Here is a 25623-nt window from a genome sequence, read left to right as displayed (position 1 = left end):
GATCACACTGAATCACTGAATGGAACAAAATGTTTAGAACTAGAACAGCAGAAAGTAAGCTTAAAGTTGTATTGCTTGAAAATTACTGTAGTTTCCATGATGAAAATTCAGAAGGATTCTAATACAGTTTGCAACGTCTGTAAAAGGTTTTATTTTGATAGGCCGCTTTCTGTGTTTGAAATCAATGAAATATAAATGATGGGAAGGTAGTAACAAATAGGAACAGGGTAAAAACTGAAAGCCTTTACTGCTCAAAAAAAAGGGGAATACTCAGGCTTTCATGCTTTGTGTGCTGGAAGTTACTGTACCTGACCTGTAAAATCTTAATTTTCCTCTAAGTTATACAGTTAAGTACTTGCAAAGGTATTTTCTCTTTCTCTACAAAGCTGGATGTGTATTATAAAAGCAGTTGGTTTCTTCATTTTTAGTTGGCTTATGTCTTCATAACTTAGTTAAAGTGGGCTTTTTTGAAAATAGCTTTTCATTAAAATACATGATACCCCAGTAATTCTCTTGGTTATTCATAGTTTGATAGGGCTGCATGTTGCCAAAGTAATTCTGATTATGCTTTCAGAAATCTCCAGTAAGCAAAATGCATTGGTAGCAAGTATCTGTTTGGGTTTGTTTTTTTTTACATGGGTGGGGAAGAAGGAAATACATATGCTTATAGGCAAGGGAGAAGAGTCTGAATGTGCTTCAGACCTGATTCTAGCACCTTTGTTTAGTACAATAGTAGGGATAAGCACTGTTTTGCTATGTTCCCAGTGATCTGCTACAGAAGAGCAAATGTAAACAGAGACCTGTAATCCCGCCAATTGAAGTGTAATGCTAGGATTCTTACCTGTTGTTTATATGTATGAGAGCCAAGGCCTGGAAAGGAAACAGATGCTTTGTTATGGCTATTTGATCTGAAATGAGACTTGCTTTGAAATCAGTTTCCTTTTTTGCAATGTGTCTGCCTTGCTGTCTGCCTAGAGAACCTATAGTCCCAAGGTTACTCTGCCAGCTAAGGATAACTCTACTATAGTAGTTAACAAATGTTTTCAATGCATGGACTTATTTCTTGACAGTAGACCTCTCTTGATTTCCTGTTGTGGACCAGGGCTCCATGGTCATCAAGGTAAAAAGCACTGTACTATTCTCATACTTCATCCAGATCATCTGCAAACTCTGGCTGATGGTAATCATGTCATAAGAGCCTTAGGAAGTCTTTCCAAGTTATGCTTCTCTCATAGATGAGTAGTTAACCATTAGCAGTTGCCTGAAATAGCATTATAGTCTCCAGTGAAGAAGCAGCTAGAACTCTGTGTGGGAGAAAGTAATGTAAGAGTGAAAACTGTGACACAGTAAGGGTAAAACTTTATGCCTGTACAGAAGTTCTCTATCACTTGATGGCTTTAATACAGAGAAGTGGCTGTGTGGAATAACAAACCGTAATTCCTCTGAACTCACCACTGAATAGAGAATCATCACCCCACCCCCCCCAAAAATAAGACCTATGAATAAATGAATAAGCAATGAACTGTCAGCTGAAAAGAAGCAGTGAAAAACTAGAAAGAGGGAGAAAAATGAAGAGGTTTAGGTGCCAAAGAACAAAGTGCCAAAAAAATCAGATTCTGACAGATTGGAATGAGCAATGATCCCTAGTTCGTTAGTTCCATATACAGTGAATGTTGCCAGAGTCCTTTGGTCCTACTTTAATTTATGAAGTACTGTGATAAACAATTTATTCTTTCCACAAGATGTGCCAGTGAAGACAGGTAAAGGAGGAAGCCATGTATAGGAGCAGTCATGTAAGAAAGGCAGAAAAGGCAAGTAGGGGTTCTAAAAGTTTACTGCAATGCAGATGTTGTCTAATGCAATGATCAAATCAACAGTCATTATTCTTCCTAGATCTTCTATAGATCACCAAAGAATATTATTTATATGTGATACTAATGTTATAGAAACACTAAATGTACTTTGTTGTTTTTACACAGTGTGAGTGATACGGAAGAGACACCATGCAATTACCCAGCTGTATTTATACCATTAGGGATTTCTTTCTGGATCACAGGTAAGTCAGATAAATACTTTGACTTTGGGCTTATGGGTACAGAGCCTATGGTCAGCAGTTGGTGTTTGGAATGCAGCTGCCTACTTTATCCATTTTTATGCACTAATTTCCTTGATGTAGGGATTTGGGGATGGGGAAATACTTTCATAAATTATAAGCAAAAAAAAAATCTGTTTCATCTCCTTCATTCTGGATAGCCATTGCATAAAACCTGTCAAAACCATATTGCTCTGGCTTCATCCCTGCTTCAGTTCCATTGATTACAGTGGAGTTAAATCAAAGATGAATCTGTCTGCTCAATTTAAATCTAATGATTGGTTAAAAAGTCGGGGGGAGAGCCCTGTCTAAATCCAGTGCTGTTTTATCCTTGTGTCAGCATTTAATTCCATTTGCATATAAGCCTATTTCCCCTCTCTAAATTTAATTTGTTAGAGCTTGGCCCTCAGCAACAACAGCAACAACAAAGTAATTGCATGCAGTATGGGGCAATGGTGCCAATACAGCATGTGCTATAAAAATCTCTCACACAGATTTAGAAAAGGTAGTCATTAGTGACATTCTGCCTGGTAACAGCAAAAAAACCCCAACCCAAACTACCTCATGGGCATGTGACATCTAATAATACATATATAAAGAAGCCTTTGTTTAATGTTGACTATTAATTGTGGCCGTTTCACCGAAGGAAATGAGATACCCATGTGTTATATGACCATTAAGAATCACCCCAGAGTTTCATTGAGAAGAGAAAAACTGTCTAAGGGTTAGTTCTTAAGCTGTCCTAGATATCATCTGTGACTCTGCACAAGGAATTTTTGCTTCATGACTTAGCAGGCTTGTTTTAAGCTGGGAAGGAGTGGTTGGCACTGTCACAATATACCTTGTTTGATTAGCTGCTGTGTTTTACTGCAGCACTATTTACTGTGTCCTCATACCACCTAGCCTCCAAATGCTCATCCCAGTCTGTTTAGACTTCTCACCTGACCATCTTACAATGAAAAGATTGTTCTTGGTGAACTTGACCTGATTGACAGTCATTCCCATTCAGTTGTTCTTCCAAATGTAGAGCTACCTGTCTTACAGGATCCTTTATTCTCATTTTCTCTATCCTGAATATTTGATTGCACCAAAGGAAAAAAACCAAAATCAAAATATTTATTGGGATTTAATTTGAGTTTCTTTTTCTGCTTCAGAAATTCAGCTTTCATCATACATTCTGATGCATTAGAAGTAGTTACAGTCATAGATTCTTATGTCCTGTCACTTTTGCACAACTCTGTGATCTGTCAAGGTCATTTCAGTTTCACCATTTCTGGAAAGAAGACGCTGATGCCAAGAGGTAAAGATACTAGCCTGGAGCACTGTACAATATTGTGCAAATAACAGAGCCTGGAAGAGAAGCTAAATTTCCTGAATTAAGAGCTGCATGCTTGGTACCCAAGGTGATGCTATACATACAATATAAGCTCGTGGAGAGTGGGAAACAAACATACATCTACTTTCTGATCTCTATGTTTTGATAAATCAGGTTGTTTCCTAACATACCGGATATTTTTGATGCATATTGTGCTTCCCATGGACAGGAAGGCCCGATACTACCTTTGTTACAGCTCCCCTTACCTCTTGATGCACTTGCAGCCTATCCTCAGTAGGATTAGAAGGCACTCAGGACCTTTCAGGAGGCACTTATCACTTTACAGGATTAGGATAAACCTGCCTTTGATGTTTTTGTGATCGCACTCATCTGTCATAACTGAACATGGAGAATTAGGCTTTATTTTTATTTAATGTTCTAGTTATGTTTAAAAGGTCAAATATAAAAATATATTAGATCATTTTTTTTCTCAATTTGCCTGCTTTACTATTAAAAAATCAATGAGAATATGTTGTGTTTATAATACATATGCTAATATTTGAAAAGTCAACCGACCCCCATAGTTATTATCAGAATCAGCAAATACAGATACGGTTTCAACTGATTTTAAGTTTTAACAGTTGTACTCCATTTCACACTTATTCCTCTTCTTCCATCCATATACTCATTACAAATGTCAGATAAGGCTAATCCTTCATGTGGCATTACTACAGATGGTTACATAGGGGACTTAAACCAGATGCTGATAGTCTGGATAATCTGGATAAAAGCTGGTAACCTAAACCAAATCCATTTTGTGTATTACTCATGCTAACAGTTCAGAGATGTATAAAATCTTTATTTCCCTTTAATGCTTTACATAACTCTTCTGCTTTCTTCTTGTTATACTTCCAAGGTTTTTATTTTGGAAAGATTTCTTCTACATCTCCCACTATCCTACCTTAGATAAATCATACATGTATGTATGTCCATAAACAAGATTTGAGGATGGGAGAGATATTTGCTAGATAAGAATGAGTACTAAGTTTATCTTTTGTTTTAAAATTCCTATTGGCAGTCTGAAAAGTAAATTGAATTTCTTTCATATGAGGAGGTTCAATGGAAGCGTTAGCAGGAAAAAATTAACTCTATTCCTTACTTTTAAACAGTCTTTGAAGTTCAGTGGTTAGTATGGGAGCTGGTAGGAGTGCTTTCTGCTGAGTGGCCTAGGCCTCTGAACAGACTTGAGTGTTTAGAATCCATTTTTCTGTCTACCAGGAATAGAAGTATCCTATCTTAAATGGGATTTATTCTGAATATTAACTGTACCTTTATTTGGAAGACTTTCATTTAATAATGGTGTTTGCATTCTGAATTGAGGCATTCACAAAGGCTAGTTAGTTTAGGCACTCTGTGTGTGTGTGTGTGTGTGTGTGTGTGTGTGTTAAGGAGTCAGTTATTTACATGAGAAATTCTGTGACATAAACATATTTAACTACAGAAATGTAGACAACACTCAGAATATGTGCCATATTATGTCCTATTTATTCCACTGGTACATACATATTCCCATGAAATGAAAGGATTCTAAGACATAGAATCATACAATAGTTAGGGTTGGAAAGGACCATCAAGTTTCAACCCCCCTGCCATGGGCGGGGACACCTCCCATTAAGCCATGTCACCCAAGGCTCTGTCCAACCTGGCCTTGAACACCGCCAGGGATGGAGCATTCACAACTTTCTTTGACTTCCTATTACAGCCGCTGAATGCTGCCTGTGGCTAAAGGACTTGGAAACGAAGATACTAGGTTATCTATTGTCAATTTATATAATCCTATTTTGGATCTTTCAGTACAGATCACACTGTTGCCTTAAGTTAGCATAGTTCTGCCAAAATCAAGAAAATCCAGATGATTTACAGCAATAAAAAACCTTGATCTTTCCCTGTATGTATACAGTGATGTAGCAGTGAAGTATACTGCTCACTCTGGGTCACATAATTGTCTGCAAATTGCTGAAAAGGTTTACAAGAGCAGTCTGTCATTACAGCTTAGAGCATACTGTGAGGACATCTAGTGCAAACCTGCAAGGATACGAGTGAAGACGTACTGTCCAGATACTTTCTATCATTAGTATACGCCAACTGATCAAATACCATCATAATTGTTGTTCATTATGGGATCATAAACCTTTATAGTGGAAGGGAGGGTAAATACTTTGGTCTGAAAAGTTAGCCGAAGGAAGACAAATTATTGCAATAGGTGCATAAAGGTGAAAGAGGTGGGTAATTGCATGCAGTGTTGTGAGGAAGGAACCAAACCCTTACAATTATGTGTTTTGTGGCAAGTGAGGTCTTGGTAGGATGATTCACATTACACTAAATATTATGATTAATAGTTATAATGCTATTTTAATGTTTGTGGTTATCAACTAGTGGAAGCAATAAGTGGATCTAATTGATAGCAACATTTGACTAACCTTTGACAATTACTTTTTGATATGTAAATTTTTAGACTGTGACTTTAAACAGTAGCAGTTCCTCAATGATGTATTTTAGAGGCTTACAAAAAGTATGAAGATAGAGGAATGTACTGTTATTGACCATATAGATGTGGTTGAAAGTCCTATGTATGGGGCAGGTATCTTGCTACCATCTATTCTGTGTTAGAGGAAATGTCCAATTCAGTGGAGTTGTTTCTTTGCATGCTGTAGGCTTGGAAATGCTATTTCAGCACTAAAAAGTCTGATTCATAACGAAGGAAACATCACTTCCAGAAATGCTGTTTAGTGGAGTGTGTACGTATGAAACGATGCCCTAGGATAGAGGGGGTCCTTGGTTATGGGTATTTTATGATCCACATATCTCTAATTCATCTTTTGTTTTTGAAACATAACACATGTTCTAGCTGCACTGATATGGGTTCTTGCTTATTATGGTTAATGGATTATTCATCCTTTTTGTCCTTGACATAATCCTAAGTATGTGCATAAAACTCGGATCATGTTGCCCATAAAAACCAATCAGCCCAGAGTTCTTCTGCAAGGTGTTGAACATTCACCCAGAGCAGATGGTGAAGATAATGTTTAATAAAGAGTTAGAGGATTAGTTGGAACAGAAATAAGCTAAGAGAAAGGGATCATTTAATTTCATATGAAACTCCATGACATTTCATGCACCCAAGGACTGATTAAAATTATGCCAAAAGCTGCTCTTTTTGGCCAGTTTGTCCTAATACTGACCCTGCTTATGTTGTCAGCTGCTCTATCTGCATGTGTTATTTTACTACTGTATGAATAACTCAAAAGAAAGCTCTTCTGTTTCTCCTGTGGCTGGCAAAGGTAATTCTTAATTAAATAAGGTGATAAGATTCTACTAAATGTGTTGAATATATTGAAGCAACTGATATCTCAACCCAGGTTCAGAAGAAAGGTTTTATAGGTAATTTAAAACATAAATTAATTTTAAATGTTAGTTTTCATAACGTGTGGGGTTAAGCTTTGGATTACCTTGAATATTTCAATGCTGAATGAAAAACAGAGCAGGGGATAGGCCATCAAGAATTTTTAGTCTCATTTTAGTGAAGTTTCTTTTTGCCCTCAAAAAGGTGGTGGAATAACAAAACCTACAGGTTTTGCATGATGTGTAATATTTGTAATGAAGGCCTAATAAGGTTTAATCGAAGAAACTAAATAAACCAAATCAGTCAGAAGGAGGTATTTTACAGTTAGGGTATTTCTGGGCCATTGTTTGTCCTCTGGTATAACTTCAGGTTCTATAAATCAGAAGCTCTGACAAAACGTGTCAGGTATGGGTGCTGCAGAAGCAACATAAATGACATCTACTGGTAGACAGTGTCTTTGTTCTGAACACAGCATTTAAACCCTTTGAAGCTGCTCTCATGAATAAACACATGGGCTTAGGAGAAGACATTTTAGAATGGTTGATTGAAGACCCAAGAGATGGATTTCTATTTAACAGTTATGGGACAAGAGTAGAACACGATCAAAATCCAACCAGTTTCCTTTCTTCACTGAGACTCAGTGGTCACTGAAGTGTATAAACAGATATAAGCATCTCTGAACCTGTTGCAGCTGAGGCATGGGACTCTGATCAGTCTTTAATGGTAGAGCACTGTTAGCTGTTTCAGTAATGTGGAAAGTCAAAACTATTCTTCAATCAACATAATTGCTTTTGCACTGAAGTGGGTCAAAGCTGAAAGCTTGGAAAGCCTCTTGAAGTTGGGTGGCTTGGATGACATTAGTTCCTATTCCTACCTATTAGTTCCAGGCTTCAGCTGAAATCTTCTCAAAACCCATCCATCTCCTGTTAAAACAGTGTTTGGCTCTCTTAAATAAAAGCCCTAAAGCCTTTTCTTCTCTTGCTGATTTTTCCTATGTAAACTTGTGTTGTGCTTCTGTTGTTTCTCCAATTGGTTACTTTTGCAGATGTTGCATAGGACAGAATCCATATAAGTAGTCTGGATTAACATAAAAATAGCAAGCCACTGTTAAGAATGAACTGGAAATTAATGAAACATGAATTTCACTGAGAATAATTGTACTTACTTTATTACAAAAACCATATTTAGCTGACTCTTGTGTTTGAAAAATAGTGATTATTATCAAATAGTTTGCTGTAAAACTATCTAGTGAAATTTTTCCCAAATTTCCTTTGATTTGATAGACATTTTTCCATATTTCATTGTGAAACCACAGTGGCAAGAGTAAAGCTCAACAAGAAGTCTGCCAGCTGATACCCAGTATCAGAATCAGATAATTCAGTTCGACAAGAAGATATGGGCATATCACACAGTTGAGATGAGACATAGATAAGTCTAAAGCAAGTTATGGCTTTATCTCAGCCTAACCTTGAACCAGATGCCCTTTCCAAACCCCTTCACACCCACAGTGTTCATAGTGCACAACAGCTATTGCAGTAACAAACAGCTAGAATTAACAGAACTGGAGATGGGAGGAGAGAGGCCTTGGAAAGCACAGCATTAAACTTACCTTTACAGATAGTTTTCATTCAAAACCTGTGTTTTAAAATGTGCAGATAGAAATGAATACACTGCCTGACTGCATTTTGAAATGAGCAAGAGATTCAGGTACAAAAAGACTTTTTCTTGTTAGGACTTGATGTGACTTCAACTATGATCACACTGAAATGTATGGTGAAGCAGAAAATATTTCTTTAAACTTCTTCATGTTTTGCCATTTAAGTAATAATTCCACCACAATAAACCCCAGAAATGCTGCTCACTGCAGAGTGGGTGGCATTTTAATTCTTTCCCAGATTGTAAATGATTAATATACAAGTAATTTGTCCTGGCACTCAGAATGTTCTTCACCTTTAAGTCGCTTTAGTTACTCACTCTGCAGCCTGCCACTTAGTGGATTTACATCATCCTCAGATACTGCTTTTCTTTATTCTGCCTGCGTGTTTCTGGTCCTGGCAGGGGAATGTTAGAAAACAAGCTTTGTTTTGATTTCTTCCCCTTTGTTTTTCACAAGTAGTACTTTTCCCAAAGTTTGCAGAAATAAAACATGCTGATTCTTTTTTTTTCCTATTTGACCTGTATTGGTTTCCTAACTTGCGTCTTCCAGCTCTAATCTCTCCTTTAATGGGGTGTTTGTGCTGCTTTTCTCACAAGATGAACACCTTCTTCCTTTTTGCATCTGAACTATACAGTTATATTTCATTAAGAGATTTCTGATTTTGGTAGCTTTGGAATGAGTGAGATCCTACCACCAAGCATAATGCATTTTGGATGCATTTCTGGTGTACTCTTGACTTGGATTAATAGAAAATCATTTTTTCCTCTAAGGCTCTTAGATTCAAATGCATAATTTCTTCTTTCATTTTTAGATGCTTGTCCAAGGGAAGATTAAAGTTATGTTTAAATATCATGAGACACTGATTTTTTTTGACAGAAAACCCACATATTATTGATTAGTCCAGTGTAAATATCTCTGGAACATACCCAGGTGAAGGCTATAACTGTGGTGATGTGTGCTTTTCTGTAGCAATAGTTTTATTGGCAAATGAAGTGTTTATGCTCCCTAGTTACATCATTGGGTTCTAATATACAGATATCATGCAGCTATAGCAAACTATCTAGTAGTATTTCACATACTGCTTTTCCCAATAGGAGAGACAAGCCAGTAGCAGGAATACTTCTCACTGCTTTTCATTACAAATAGTCTTAATTTTTATCTCATTCTAGGTTAGGAGATCTTCAGGATAATACAGCAGACACCCAAAATTCAGGGTACAGCTACATCTCCTGTCCCTCTCTTAACTTCTGAGGTTCCTGCTGAAGGTTTACTTTAACTCTCTTCCAGGATCTGATGGAAGCTCATCTTCAAGACAGGTCTCAGCCTGTAGCTGCAGTTCTGCATTCAGAAGAACATCCACAATGACACAGTTCCTGCTGCTAGATTATTGCTGCACCTGAGACTTCTTAAATTAGCCCCAGCTAGGCTATCTGGGACCTACTGGCTGCTGGTGGAGAGCAGCAGGCTGCATCAGGAACAGTCACAGCTCCTCCATCACATGCTGCTGAACTGAAAACCAGCAGTCAGGCAAGAGAAGGGTGGTGGCAAACTCAGGTTCCCTTTCCTCTCATAGGAAAGTAACCCTTACTCAGTTTCAGCTGGGTGAAAGCCATGGTTTAACACCCACTTTGCAAAGAAACACCTACATTTCTACAAACAATAATGTTTTTAAACATCTCCCTTTTAAATTTGGAAGAAGACCCCATAGTCATCTGGAAGTAAACTATTGTTTTTCACCACTTCTGGCTTTTACTTTCTCCTGATAAAAATCCTGGTGCAGGAGAAGAACTGGAAGAATCCCATTATAAAGAGATTTGGAAGGAATGCTGGTTTTCACACCCAGTAAATCATGGATTGATTTTTTTACTTATGAAAAGGAGCAAAAGGAGTCACTCTTCTGCTTTGCCCTTCCTTAGTTTCCCTCTTCTGGAAAACCCTATTAAAGAGGAATGAATGGTGTGCTTTAAGGGTGCACTTGATTAGCATCATTAGAGAAGCAATTCTGCCTTCCTGCTTTCTTCTGAGGCAGCATCTATCCCCTGGCTTGCCCTGCCTTTGCACATCACACTTTAGGCAGCGAGAATGTGGACAAGCTGGATACAGGAAAGACTGGATCACCTTATATTCTAGTAACATCCTGCCTTTCAACCTCCTTTCATAAAGAAAGCATACAAACTGCTCCATGTTTCCAGTGAAGTGTGGTAAGTTACAAAGTATATTCCTATTCCCCAGAGGTTAAATGAGGAAATATTGTGTTATGCCTTTCTTCTTTGTAATGACCAGCTAAGGAAAAGGAAAGAAATCCTCCTGTAATGACCAGCTAAGGAAAAGGAAAGGAATCCTCCTGCCCCCTTATGAACGTGGGCAGGTGTTTACATATTAAAATCAAACCTATAATATTGCCAATGCAAATAAATGCAAGTATCACACTTTTAATCTTTAGAAGATAAATACTTACTGTGGGCCCAAATTCATTGACTTTCCCCAGCTGTGCTTTTGTTGATATAATAGAGGTGTTTGTGACACCATGTGTGGTGGGTTTGATTTTGTTCAGGTTGACAGTTCATAGCATTAAGCATGAAAAATTACATCTTCAACAAAGCTTTCCTTGGTGGAGCTCTTGTAAACAACAGACCTTCTCAAGTTAAATAGAGCCTCTGTGATGACTGAGTGGTTGTTTTGTGGTTCTGTTTGGGTCTTTGTCACCCTGTTTCCGTCAGATGCTAAAAACGTGAGAGAAGGTGAAAAATGCAAAGGCCACATACATGTTTTGTGTACATCATTTGGATTTTGTTATTTTGTGTGATTATTTGAACAGGTCAGCTTATTCAGAAATCAAATTCAATAGGGATTTGAATGGAGGGTGGCAGGAATAGGAATAGCTATCATTGCTCATCTGGACTAGGGTTTTCTCTCTATTGAAGCTACAGGAGGTTATGTAAATATGTAAGTATGTTTTATGTTTTCAAATTTATGTACTAATATACATCCGTGTAAAATATAAATGTCTAATTGTGAAGCATAGTGTAAATTTGTAGGGGTTCTCTTGTGAATTAGTAACAACGAAGCCTTGACTTTGTGAAACTGAGAGCCTTGGATTACAACTCAAAGTAAGTGGGGGCAAACCAAGAGTTAATGTATGGTAAGGTTGCTGAAGATCAGGAGTACAGTCTGTCTTTTAAGGGAATAGGGGTTTTGTTACTGAGGCAGAGTTTAGTGATACCAACACAGCAATGCCATGGAGAGAAAAGATAAATTTAGATTGAATGATTTCTAAGTTAAACAGGGATCAACAGGGAGTTTATAATAAAACAATTTACACTCACTTTGGAATATGACAATGGCAATTTTTCTTGTGCTGAAAACAAACCATTACTGATGTATGTTTGTGACCCAGCAGGAAGTTTTCTAATAGAGACTCTTTCCACATCTATTCAGTAGCAGATGTAATTTATCCAACTTGTCTAGCAGTATATAATATCATGTATTATTACTACTGTCACATTTTCCTATGGTGCTAAAATCCTGGTGAAAAATTCAGTTTCCTTTGGAATCCTGCAGCAGTGAAATACAGCCTTCAGCCTTGAAAGTTTCGCTCTTAATGAATTAGATGCTTAAATTCACTCCTCTGGTTTTAGATTTCATTAAAGATATTTGTGGTCTAAGCTCCCATTCTGAAAAAATCCATCAGGTAACATTTTGACATATATGGTACCAATTTTTCATTCACATACTGTAATGTAAATCAGGAGGAGGTTCCTTTGTCAGTGCAGTAAATCAGGGTGAAAAAACTGACTTCCTTTACAGGAAATCTTAGTTGCATTTAAAATGCCTAATACTAGAAGTATTACTATTATGTGTGTTTTATTTCAGCTGTATTATGAGGAGGAAAGGATGTCAGTATTCCTAATTTAAAGTCTGAGGTCCCAAGATTCTGTTATCTTCAGCAGGGATCCAACAAAATCCCATATAAGACTGATACAGTCAGGAGAGTGTGGAAACAGAGAGTTGCTTCTAAGACCAACTAAGCTCTCAGGTGATGTTCAAGACTGCTTTTGGTCAGATGGAGCTATCATCTCTCCTTAGTGTCAGGCAGAGCCATTTCTAAGACTTCTTTGCAGAATAAGATGGTACTAACACAGCTGATTCTGTACTAGAGAAACATCTGGTATCTATAAGCACAGGATCCCTTTAGAAGAAGAGGCCAATTTCTTCAGTTCTTGCCTTCCTATTTTGTTTTTACTCCTGAGGAGATATTCAAGGAAAAGAAAGTGCTGGTTCCAGTTGTCTAATGGCAGTAAGCTCCTCTGGTTCATCATGGGAAACCCCTGTGGTAGTGGTGGAGAAATATGTAGGAGCAGATTACTGATTCTGTGTTCTTCATTTTATTTTGTGCTTAACTCTCCACAGGTGTAGCTGAGGGAAGAGAAAGCCTAAAACAATGAAGGGCAAGGATCTGAAGTTAGGTGAGATTGTCCATGGGCAGAAGAATAGGACACAGGCAGAAGGGGTGGTATGCCATCATTCAGCTGTGAAGCTGAATGATTGCCAAACACATAAGTAAATGACAGGTTTCTTTTTAGTTTTGAAATCTTAAAATTTCTGTTTGATCATTAGATATTGCTATATATGTGATAGGTAAATTGAAACAGAATTTGCAGGTAAATACAAATGTAAATCTTGACTTATCTAATTGATAAGCTCCTGCTAGGGAGAACTGAAAAAGGCTATATTAGGGTCTCCAAGAAAGAAATTATGTGTCTTTGGATCCAGTGTAACCGAAGTGCCTGTGCTGTTATGGGCATAGGAAAACACACTTCCTCTCCAGTCTGCATGAGGTCATTTTGTTGTGTAGGAGAAAAGGTAATAAGAAAGTGACCAACAAGTGCCCGAGTAGGCTTTGCAAGAAGAGAACATGTTTCTTCCTTTCACAGTGATCTGTGAGGTCCTGGGGATCCCTGTGCAGCTCTGTGTCACCATGTCTGCAGGAGTTTCAAAGGCATTGAGGGGCAGATGAAACCCTTTTCTTCAATGTCACAAATGAACTTGCAGTTCTATGAGTAAGATTTAATAAGGGAGATGCTTTCTGTCACTTGGTACTGTCTTGTAATCTCTTTAGAAACGCGTCACCGTCCGTAACTGAAGAACTCCCATTCCAGTAAGAACACTGAGAAAATGTTTTTCGACTTTCTATGTATTAAGTGCTTATACCTTCTAATGTGACAGAGAGTTTCGTCAAATGTTAGAGGCTTTGAGCCCTTTATGGCACTTCTGATTGTCAGAGACAATTCTGCTGCATCTGAAGGCTTGTTCTTTAGCAGGGAACAAGTTTTCATGAAACAAAGTCTGCCAGGGCTGGCTAGGAGGAAAAGGAGTCCAAATGGCTACAGTGACCTTTTTGACTCTCAGTCAAAATAGTCTAGCATATAACTAATGCAGGCTTGCAGATTTGTGTGATTTTTATTTTTTTTTTCAGATAGCAGCTATCACATAATTAGATGCTGTAGACAGATTGCAGTATTGGATAAATCAGACGCTTTTCTTTGCAGGCTCAGAAACTTCCATAATATTCCTCCCTTCAGTTTAGAATCACAGGCTTCTAGAAACAAATCATTAAGCGCGTCTCCTGGTAGGTTCTCATAGTAGGTACTTTTTTCCCCCTCTGTGCATAAGTCAGAGCAGTGTCTTCCCTGTACTCCAGGCTGGTAGGTGACAATGGACTGATCTGGTGGTGAGCTCATATCATGTTCAAATATAGCAACATCTTGATGATATTATGATGATTACCACTTTGCAATTGGTATGTCTTAACTCAGCACAGGAACATAACATTCTTAATGAGGTAGAGCAATAATTTGTCTGTAACAAAATGATCTTTTCCCTCCCAAATTACAGTTACCATTACAAACATATGTCCCCATCTACTAAAGCAGTAATAAATACAGGTCTGGCATTACCATATTATATATTTATGCCATTTGATAAAGTGTAAAACTTGATCTGGATCAAAACTGGTCATATAATGCGTGGATTCTGGTGTTAGTTAAGGCTGTGAGGGTATCTTTTTCCTGCCTGGCCCACAAGAGCCTGGAACTATTCAGGAAATACCTGGGGCAAATGGAGAGACTTAAAGAGTTAGTCACTGCAGCCTTAATGTGAGTTGTTGTAAGCAATTCCTCTTGGAAACTCTGAGCAATTGTTCATGTAAGGCTCAGTTTTGTCCTCCCTCTTTAGGCTCTGAGCCCACAAATATATGTGGGTTTAATTTCAAGCATGTGGTCCTGTGGGCTTCAGTGGGGCTACTTAAGCTTGAAGTTAGGCACATGTGTAAGCATTTTCAGAATCAGAGCTGTCAAAGAGATTCCCAGTTATTGTGATGGGAGTTTTGCCTGAATGCAGATTGAGCCCATGTGTTACAAACCCCATTCCTTGACTCTCCAGTAGAACTGTTGTAACTAGGGAGAAGTTAATTCAGTGAGATAGATGTCTATTGCAAGTACTTCTGTACTCATCGAGGAAAACTGTTTTCTTATTGCTGAATTTCCTTGGTGTTGTAGGTTTATTTCATGATACATGTAGTAGCTGATTTATAGCTTGTTATCAGTATTATCTAAACTCTGTACTGTTGGTTTTGTGTTATTTGCTTACTATCAGTGTGACTGAAGAGATGGTACAAATCTTCAAACCCCACATTTTATTAATCACTTTGTGAATTGTTTTGTAACCACAGTATCATTTTAAAAAGCACTGAATTTCTTTGCTGTGCTGTGAGTTTTGGTCATTTTCTTACAAAATCAATGAGCATGACTTTGAATACTTGAATAAGGTAAAACTATTGACGACTAGGATATTTAGAGTTAGAATTAGTGAAACTGAATCTTAAGGTGCAAGATTTCATCTATTTTGTGAGTGGTGCATGAGAGCCTGTGTACTACTCTTCAGCAGTACAACTTCTGTGGACAGGTAGAGGGTAGGGGTTGAGGTAGATACAGGACTTTGTGACACATTGGAGCCACTGCACTGCGTTCTAGTGTGGACTAGAACTGTGAACTACAGGACTGGGTACGTTTTCACTGGTAACATCTTCCCCATGTATTTCCTCTTGGAATGCAGAAACTGGTCTGAGTTTGGGCTTCAGCATGTACTAGTGTGGGGCACATGCTCATCCAGCTACAGCCTATCTCTACAGGGAGTGGTATATATTATGGTGCTTTAAAAGGCACTCCAGTTTCAGAAAATGACAAAGTGGCTTTAGCCTCACAAGTACTACCCCAGTGTGTGGCTTTTAAAAACTAGAAATATGTAAGAAATCCAGCAAACTCATGTGACTCGCACTAGGCTGTCACACTGGCTCTGTTGCAGAATGCAAGGTTAAGCAGGCAAGTGGGAGTCATGAGGTGATGCCATGTACAGTTCCATATGAAGGACTGGGTAAAAAACACAACATGAAATACTTGTGGTGCTTGATAGGAAGTCCTCTTGAATAGCATTTGCTTGCTAACATTGAATGTATTTGGTGGGATAGAACAGAGTCTTGGGTGGCTCAGCCTTTTCAGTATTTAACCAAGTGCTGTATCACAGTATCACACAGTATGTTAGAGATTGGAAGGGACCTCAAAAGATCATCTAGTCCAATCCCCCTGCCGGAGCAGGAACACCTAGATAAGGTTACACAGGAACATGTCCAGGCGGGTTTTGAATGTCTCCAGAGAAGGAGACTCCACAACCTCCCTGGGCAGCCTGTTCCAGTGTTCCGTCACCCTCACTGAGAAGAAGTTTCTTCTCAAGTTTAAGTGGAACCTCTTGTGTTCCAGTTTGTACCCATTTCCCCTTGTCCTATCATTGTTTGCCACTGAGAAGAGCCTGGCTCCATCCTCGTGACACTCCCCCCTTTATATATTTATATACACTAATAAGGTCACCCCTCAGTCTCCTCTTCTCCAAACTATAGAGACCCAGCTCCCTCAGTCTTTCCTCATAAGGGAGATGCTCCACTCCCTTAATCATCTTAGTTGCCCTGCGCTGGACTCTCTCCAGCAGGTCCCTGTCCTTCTTAAACTGAGGGGCCCAGAACTGGACACAATATTCCAGATGAGGTCTCACCAGGGCCGAGTAGAGGGGAAGGAGGACCTCTCTCGACCTACTAACCACCCCCCCCTTCTAATACACCCCAGGATGCCATTGGCCTTCTTGGCCACAAGGGCACAGTGTCGGCTCATGGTCACCCTGTCGTCCACCAGGACCCCCCAGGTCCCTCTCCCCTACACTGCTCTCTAACAGGTCGTTCCCCAATCTATACTGGAACCTGGGGTTGTTCCTGCCCAGATGCAGGACTCTACACTTTCCCTTGTTATATTTCATCAAGTTATTCCCCCGCCCAACCCTCCAGCCTGTCCAGGTCTCTCTGGATGGCAGCACGGCCTTCTGGCGTGTCGGCCACCCCTCCCAGCTTAGTGTCATCAGCAAACTTGCTGATAGTACACTCAATTCCCTCATCTAAATCATTGATGAACATATTAAATAATACTGGTCCCAGTACCGACCCTTGAGGCACTCCACTAGATACAGGCCTCCAACTAGACTCCGCCCCATAGACTACAACTCTCTGGCTTCTCTCCTTCAGCCAGTTCACAGTCCACCTCACTACCCGATCATCCAGACCACACTTCCTCAATTTAGCCGCAAGGATGCTGTGGGAGACCGTGTCAAACGCTTTGCTGAAGTCAAGGTAGATCACATCCACTGCTCTGCCATCATCCATCCACCCTGTTATTTCCTCATAAAAGGCTACGAGATTGGTCAAGCATGACTTCCCCTTGGTGAAGCCATGTTGACTGCTCCTCATAACCCTCTTATCCTTGCTATGCCTTAAGATGGCACCAAGGATAAGGTGTTCCATCACTTTCCCAGGAACGGAGGTGAGGCTAACCGGTCTATAGTTACCCGGGTCCTCCTTCTTGCCCTTTTTGAAGACAGGAGTGACATTTGCTTTCCTCCAGTCCTCAGGCACCTCTCCCGTTTCCCAAGACTTGGTAGAGATGATGGAGAGCGGTCTAGCAATGACCTCAGCCAGTTCCCTCAGCACCCGCGGGTGCATCCCATCTGGACCCATGGATTTATGGATGTCCAGATTGCTCAACTGGTCTCTAACCCATTCCTCATCGACTAAGGCAGACCGCTCCGTTGACCTATCTTCATCAGAGGTCTCAGCGGTACAGGGCTCTTCAGGACTGCCTCCGACAGAGTAGACAGAGACAAAGAAGGCATTCAGTAACTCTGCCATCTCTGTATCCTCTGTCACCAGGGCACCCGTCCAGTTCATCAGCGGGCCTACATTGCCTCTGGTGTTAGTTTTATCTGCCATGTATTTGAAAAAGCTCTTTCTGCTGTCCTTGACCCCTCTCGCCAGCTTTAATTCCAAGGAGGCCTTAGCCATCCTAGCAGCTTTCCTACATCCTCTAGCAGCAGCCTTATATTCTTCCCAAGTGGCCAGCCCTTCCTTCCATGACCTGTAAACTCTTCTCTTCCACTTGAGCATACCCAGCAATTCCCTGTTTAGCCACGCAGGTCTCCTGACCCTCTTCCTTGACTTCCTACGTGTCGGGACGCTCCGATCTTGAGCTCGGAAAAAGCAGTCCTTGAACGTCAACCAACTATCTTGGGCCCCTTTACCTTCAAGCAGCCTAGCCCATGGGATTTCCCCTAGCAATCGCTTGAAGAGGCCAAAGTTTGCCCTGCTAAAGTCCAGGGTTGCGATTCTACTTGCTATTCTACTGACCCTACCACACAAGATCCTGAATTCTACCATCTCGTGGTCGCTGCAACCAAGGCAGCCCTCAACCTTCACTCCTTCAACCAGACCCTCCTTGTTAGTGAGGATGAGATCCAGCAGAGCACCTCTCCTGGTTGGCTCATCCACCATTTGCATGAGGAAGTTATCATCCATACACTGGAGGAACTTCCTGGACTGCGGCTGGGTTGCCGAGTAGTCCTTCCAGCAAACATCAGGGAATTTAAAATCCCCCATGACGACCACGGCCTGTGACTGTGAGGCCGCTGTCAGCTGCCTGTAGAAGGCCTCGTCAACTTCCTCACCCTGATCCGGTGGCCTGTAACAGACCCCCACAACAGTATCGCCCCTGCCAGCCTGCCCCTTAATTCTCACCCACAGACTCTCAACTCGCTCATCATCTGTCCCCGGACAGAACTCAAGGCATTGCAGCTGCTCTCGCACATAAAGAGCAACCCCACCACCCCGCCTGGCTGGCCTCTCTTTCCTGAAAAGGACATAGCCCTCCATGACTATATTCCAGTCATGGGAGCTGTCCCACCACGTCTCTGTAATTGCCACCAGATCATAATCTCCCGACTTAACACAGGTTTCTAGCTCCTCCTGCTTATTTCCCGTGCTGCGCGCATTGGTGTACAGACATGTAGTCTTGTGTATCTCAGATTCTCTTCCATCTGTTTTAATACTGCTTTCCTATTAGTAACAGCCCAGCTTACAGCAGTGGTAGCTTCTGGACAGTACTAAAGTAGAATAGGTTCAAACTGGTGACATGGAACTGAAAAACTGTGTTTATCTGTGGCTGGATGTTAATCTTTCCAGGATTAACACTTTTTACCAAAGGTATTAGAATCACTGGAATAATTCTGATGTAAACTATGTTTGGATCATTCTTATTCTAACACCTCATCAGCCAGAGTAATGTGACGAAAAATGTCACTAGTCACTTTGGCTGGGAAGATTAAGACAGTACTTGTTAAAGTGATTGGAAAACCTCTGATGTGGGTGGGACAAAACCTATTCCATTTTGACTGTAATACACAAAGGATCTCTAAGCTGTTCAAGCAAGGCTATGATCCAAAGTGCCAAAATGGTACGTTATTAATTTTGAGCAAATATGTATGAAAAAGCACACAGAAACTAAATAATACAGAGCAGATGGAAAATATTCCTTTATTCATGTTACTTGATTATTTCTTGTTACATGGCCATATTTGTATTCATTTTGTAAGCCAACCATTTTGTTTTGAAACAAAATCACAACTCTTACTTGACATAATTTCTGTTACACTGAGATGAAAATGCATTTAAGAATGTACATGGAAAAAAACTTCTTTAGAGTATCCCAAAAGGTGGATTCAGACCCTTGGAAAAACAGACGAAGAGAAATGAAATGCAGAACTGCATCACTGAGCCTAAAGTTCTCTGTATTTGGGTACTTTTGCTTCTGATACTACAAGCATGTTGACTCAATGCACAGACTAGTAATTAGCATGTAGAAATGAACCATCTCTAAGCTATGTAACATTTATGCTCAGAACATAAATGTCAGGGATAATTAGCAAGATCGGTGCAGCAAAACTTTTACATCTGTGAAAGCTGAAAGAATTGACTATTTTAATGATACCGTGATGGATACTGAAGTTTCTGGGAGTTTGAAAGTCCCTGTTGAAACAGGCATTGACAAGTTCTTGTCTGGACTCAGCACACCACCTGCTCAGCAGCACACTGTCATTTTAGAGCAATTGCCCAGCAAACTTTGAAACTGCTGTCATAGAAGATTGCTAAAACAGAGGTAGCTCTTTAATTTGTCTGCCACTTTTTCCTGTCATTCCTCCTGCACTTTCTGTTGAGTGCGAGGTTTAGCTATCGCATCTGAAGTTCTTCCACATATTTCTAGAGTTTGGGTTGAGGCCATGTTGCCAATTTGTCCTACAGTGTTAAGGGAAGTTTTAAATAAAACCAGTCTGTTTGCACTCCTTTTACTTGTACAATTTAATGTAGAGTATTGGGAATTATTCCTCCTATAGCTGGGGAAACTATTTGGAATATGTAGAACAGAATGAGTTTAACTAGAGAAGGTTATTTGTCAAAATCCAGCTGTTTCATAGGAATGTGTGTGTGTATATATATATATGTGCGTGTATATATGCACATAGGATTTTCCCACTTGTACATACATGTATATATGTGTGTGTGTATAAAACCCCAGTTATATCTAAAATACATGTGCTTCAGACTGGCCAGTAGTTGATGTTCTGTCCAGGTACAGGTTCTTGCTGTGGAAATGTTCTGTTTATACAAGATGAAAAGGCTCCAGTGCTAAGTTCGAGAACAACTTAGCTCAGACTTCCAAGTGGCCAGGATGCTCAGCTGGGATGTGAGAGGAGGCCAAAGGAAGAATTAGAACATGCTTGTGTGCACTGTGTTTTTATAGTGGCTGCTGGTTTATCCAGAGAGGAAACAGTGAAGCATTTTTGAAGCCTTTGAATTTTCATGAGATGGGAAAATTTTTCTTCACAGTTCTATATCCAGGAAGTTTCTTGCACGTTAGCTACTCATGTGTGATGCTGGAGGCAGGAAGGCAAAAACATAATTCAATTTTTCGTACCTCTCTCTAAAAGGCTTTATTATCTGCTTGCTTTTTTTTCATGGGCCTTTCCAAGCAATAAAATTCCTTGTTATGATTCTCTCAGGGCAGAGTGGAGGTATAAGGCAGCTATGTCAGACAGCAACTTCTTTGACAAGAAACGGAGAAGAGTTGTTTTAAGGCCATGATAGTTATGCAGGCATCAGACTTCCATGTGATTAGTACTCAGTGGGTATCCTGAGATCATGAGCAAGGAGTAGGAGGAAATGTCTGTGTCTATTATTCTTATAAAGGGAATTTAACTGTGGCACATATTGCTGACTCTACAATTGAAATTGAGTGTAAGATTCCGAATTACAGCAGCTCGATCAGTTAAGTGCTCCTCCTGCTACAGAATGGTTTCTGCTGTCTGAATCCCATCACAATTGGAAGCTGCACTGGTAGGAGGCAGCTGAAGTTCATTATCACATGGATGGGGTTTTGTTTTCTCATTCCTTACACATAATTTTCATATTTAGCTGTCAGACTTTTTGAGGGTGAAATGGGCAAGAAAAAATCCCCGCTTGTAGGCTTACTTTTAGATTTCAATGGAACAAAAATTGCGTTTTGATTTTCACCATCATTTAATTCTCTCGAGTGAATAGTTGTGGAAGTGAAAAATATGAAGAGCTAAGTATGATATATACATTTAAGTGATGGGAGAAAAACTTTTAACATACAGAGTTACTAACAATTTACACATTTGACTGTAGGGGGAGTGAATATTCATAATAGGAGAAAATTCACAATGTGAAATGACATTAGTAGCTACTGACAAGCTATCGAAGAATGAGCACTGGCACATTAGTAAGGAACTTAAAATCAGTTCCAAAGTCTAACATCTTAGTAACTATAAAACTACAACTTCCACTTGAGTCATATTTTTGAACTCCAAACTATCTTATCAAATTTAGCTAGAATACATTTTTATTGACACAAATGAGTATATTAATTTCCATAACATCTTATCTCTTACCATATATTTAATTCAGATTCTCTTTCTACTCCCACTAAAATAATTGCTTACAATATACAGAGTTGATTTTATATGGCTAATTAGAGCAATGCATAGAAAAAAATAGGTTTGCAGGTAATACTGAAATTAAATATGTTAATCTGTACCTCAGTGCACACATTTTGTATGAGGTTTAATTTGCTATATAAATTATAGTTCTGCGTGTAGAAAATGCCCTTGAAAGAATGTCCTATTTTTTGAATACTAATACCATAGGGAAACAAATATACAAAGCCTTTAGCTATGGGCTATATTTGCATAAATTAAGGCAAGTAGTCACTCTGAATATCCAACTGAAGATATACTTTTAAAAGATACTGTGCATATCATATAGTTGCTAGGACTTTGTGTATTTAACATTTACATTTAGTTACAATACAGCAACCTTTCATGACAAACAAGTAAAATTTGAACAATGAGGCATAAATAGTATAATAAATAGGCTGTGGTTTATCACGTAGAGCACTGAACAAATAATTGGAAAGGCTCTGAGCTCATTTCTGTCTGCTGGAGGCAAATGCCTCCTGTACTGGTGTGCTTTATGGGTTTAGTCTAGCAAAAGCTGGTCTGGTGCTCTCAGTGTAGCTGCCCAGTGCAGTGTATGCATTTTGTGACATGACTGCAGTGACATGTGCAATTCCCCACATAGATTCTGGTAAGCTCAACTAAAAGCCTGGGAACTTTGGCTTCTTCAAAACCCTCCTTGCTGTTCAGAAAAATCTCCTCCCATGTGGATTCAGTAAAGATTTACTAATGATGGGGAGGAGGCAATTACAAAATCTGTGAGGCAGAGAATGGCCTGAATTCTAATTACAGATGGTTAGTAAGAAGGGCAAGGGGATATGCATGACACTTTTACACTTTCTTCATAGTCAGAGTGGTCAAAACCTTCTCTTCTGTTTAGGCAGTGGCAGTATATGCAGCATTGGGATCAAATCCTTAAATTGTGTCCAAGAACCTAAACCTAAACCTTTCTGTTTCTGGCTCAGGAACAGTATCTCTACTAGACCGTAGCCACTGTGTGTTGTGGAATGTAGGAAACATCTTGTGTTATTCAAACTGCATCACTGAAAATGTTTATTTTGAAAGAGCATCATAATTAACTTTTATTTCCAGTAGCTCTGTATCAGTAATGAAGGTCTTGTAAGCTCTTGAGAACACTGTATCACTGGTCAGAAAGGTTTTGATGAGTCTATGACTTTGGTGTTTAATAGTGCTAGGGTATTAACATTTGGGCCATATGTTATAGCTTCCTTTACCATCTTAGAAGGCAGCAGTATGCTCTGAGTCTTCCCACTAGCTTCACAGTAGAAGAATAGAAAGCTCAGAGTTAATTTAACCTTCAGACTGTCAAAGTAAAATAAACAGTTTTTAAAATGAAAATAGCCTGGAATAGTTCACAGTGAAGAACTTCATTTTTTATTCATTCTCTTCATACAAGGTGAAGATCATACAAGTGAATGTCTAATATTGTCCCTCTGAGGGAGTGTCATTGAGAGTACCACCTAGAATTAATGGTTTCATGGTGCTGAACAAGCCAGAGAAAACCGTTCCAGAATCTGATGTTTTGTAGTGACAGGACTATTTTTGTGTAAAGATTCTCCCCCTGAATTCTCTTCACTCTGTGTAATGCTATTAGTACAATTAAATAGTGACTTGTACTTTTTGGCAAAACAACCCTTCAGCAACAGCTTTCCAAGAAGATTATTTTAATTGCCCATTGCTACTCGCAGTTATATGGGAATTGGTATAGCGTGACAATCTCCTCCTTTACTAGAAGAAAAAAGCACATTGCATAACCAAATGTCACCAGCCCTGACTAAATACATGTCAGTATGAGCCAAAGATGTAGTTATGAGAATTGGTAGAAGTACAATCTCTAGTGATATTTTTATCAATCTTTAAGCCATGGTCAGAAGTTTATGTGACACCTTTTTACCTATCTTCCCCATTACTAACCTAGTAAAAGCAACTTAGACTATGTAATGATGTAAAGTTTGAAGAGAAATCCTCCACAGGAAGAAATCTTACCCAAAAGTATTCTAAGAGTCCTGTTGGCCCGGCAATTTTTAGTTTTTCTTTCCTAGAAACATGGCAGAACATGTAGTTCAAGTTTACAGTCTTCAGAGCCAGTTAGCATGGAAGAGCATCATATGCAATTTCAAGATGCAATGAAAATAAACAGTTGGAGTGGTCAAAGAAAGCCTGTTTGCTAGGAGTTACGAGTTAGCTATGTCTAGAGGCAGACATAGCAGCTGAATGACAAAGAGTACAAAAAGGTCTAAACTTCCCAGATTGGCCTAGCCTATGAAGACATTGGTGAGATTTCCTGGGTGACTCTGCAGGTAAAACCCACCAGCTTCACACAGGAGCTATAGAAATCAGGGGAGTTCATCCAGTCTGGGTTTACTTGTACTAAGAGCAATTTAATTTGCTTCTGCCTGAAAACTATCAGTTAAGACCAAGTGAAACTTAAAATGGAACAATTTCCTGTACGAGTTGCTAAATTCTGTCAGTCTTTCTTTGGAACACTGGGGGGCAAACCAGGGATGTGCTGAAGATCCGTATTGCAGGATGCTCTCTGGATGGAGTCTATGTAGGCGCATTACTAGAATGCGTGGTTGAACAGAACACGGAATGCATAGGGATCTCAAGAATAAGCTGGGGGAGGAGAGGGAAGGAAGGAAAGAAAAAGCAGACATTAATAAAGGCTGTTCCTGCCTTTTTAGATCATAGGTTTGTCCAGATACTGCACCAGTCTCAGCATCTCTGAATTAGTGTTCCATTGAGGTGAGAGCATATCTAATTCATTGCTAAACAATATTTTGAATGGAAAGGCAAGTAATTAAACCCACAGTCGTTCACCTTCATGTTTAAAGATGAAAAATACCTGTACTAAAAGATGCTGAGAATAGCACACTAGAATCTGTGTTTTCTGACTAAGATTGCTGTAGGGCATTAAAGCCAATCAGACACTTGCATCTGATATAGGGTCCTTTTAATTAATTAGTCAACAAAGGTCAGGTCTTGAGTCAATGCACCAGAGCCATTGGGTGGACTGGACCTGATCTAATTATTCCCAGACCTACTATCAGGCAGAGATTTTTTGATAATAACTTCTAACAGTGTAAAAATGATAGAGCTCACAAAGAAGAGGAAATAAAAGATGATTCTTGGAAAACAAATCAGTTTTATATTGACATGTATTATTAGCTGGAAGCTGCAAGTACCATTTCTTAAACCAATCAAACCCCTGCTTTTTGATTTTTACTATCCCACTGAACTTTTCCATTGGCTCTGACTGTAAAGGCTATTGATGACATAGTTTTCAAACTTTCCACATTAAAAGGACCGTTGCTGCATTTAGCCCCTAATACACTCTGTGTCACACAGACTGACACTCACTCACTTGGACTGTTGAACTTACTTTACACAAAATAATGAATCATCATACTGAGGCTACAGAAGTAATTCTGAATCTGTCATACATTGCTTCCCACCTTTGGGCCTTGGTTCAGGAGAGGTCTGTGTGGCAGTGAGGAAGGGCAGAATGGAGCAAATCTTGCCTTTCATTCTTTTCACCTTTATTCATACAGATTGGAACAGCTGTCTGTCTCCTTCAGAAGCTCAAACTCCTGCTCTTCCAGCTTGAAGGTTCACATGGAATCAGTTTTTTTCTGCTGTCACCTGCTTCGGAAAAATGTGCTGAGCCCCCAGGTTTTAGG

At 39.5% G+C, this 25623-nt stretch overlaps 1 long non-coding RNA gene across 4 annotated transcripts in view; it reads left to right on the top strand.

Annotated features, from left to right (window-relative positions):
• Window positions 1-25623, top strand: part of LOC133225913 (uncharacterized) — a 162573-nt gene that overhangs the window by 32866 nt on the left and 104084 nt on the right. For 3 of the 4 annotated variants that reach the window (XR_009729316.1, XR_009729314.1, XR_009729313.1), the window contains exons 2-3: window positions 1980-2056; window positions 9755-10668. This is a non-coding gene — a long non-coding RNA (uncharacterized LOC133225913). Of the gene's footprint in view, window positions 1-1979; window positions 2057-9754; window positions 10773-25623 lie in introns of those variants that run through there. The other variant, XR_009729315.1, reaches the window with a different exon arrangement.

This window comes from Neopsephotus bourkii, unplaced genomic scaffold (assembly GCF_033783945.1).
Source record: "Neopsephotus bourkii isolate Nb327-2 ecotype Australia unplaced genomic scaffold, CSIRO-AGI_Nbou_v1 NB_1768, whole genome shotgun sequence".
In the NCBI taxonomy this organism is placed as follows: domain Eukaryota; kingdom Metazoa; phylum Chordata; class Aves; order Psittaciformes; family Psittacidae; genus Neopsephotus; species Neopsephotus bourkii.
Note: the sequence above shows the minus strand (reverse complement) of the source record. Positions and strands in the feature narration are given on the sequence as shown.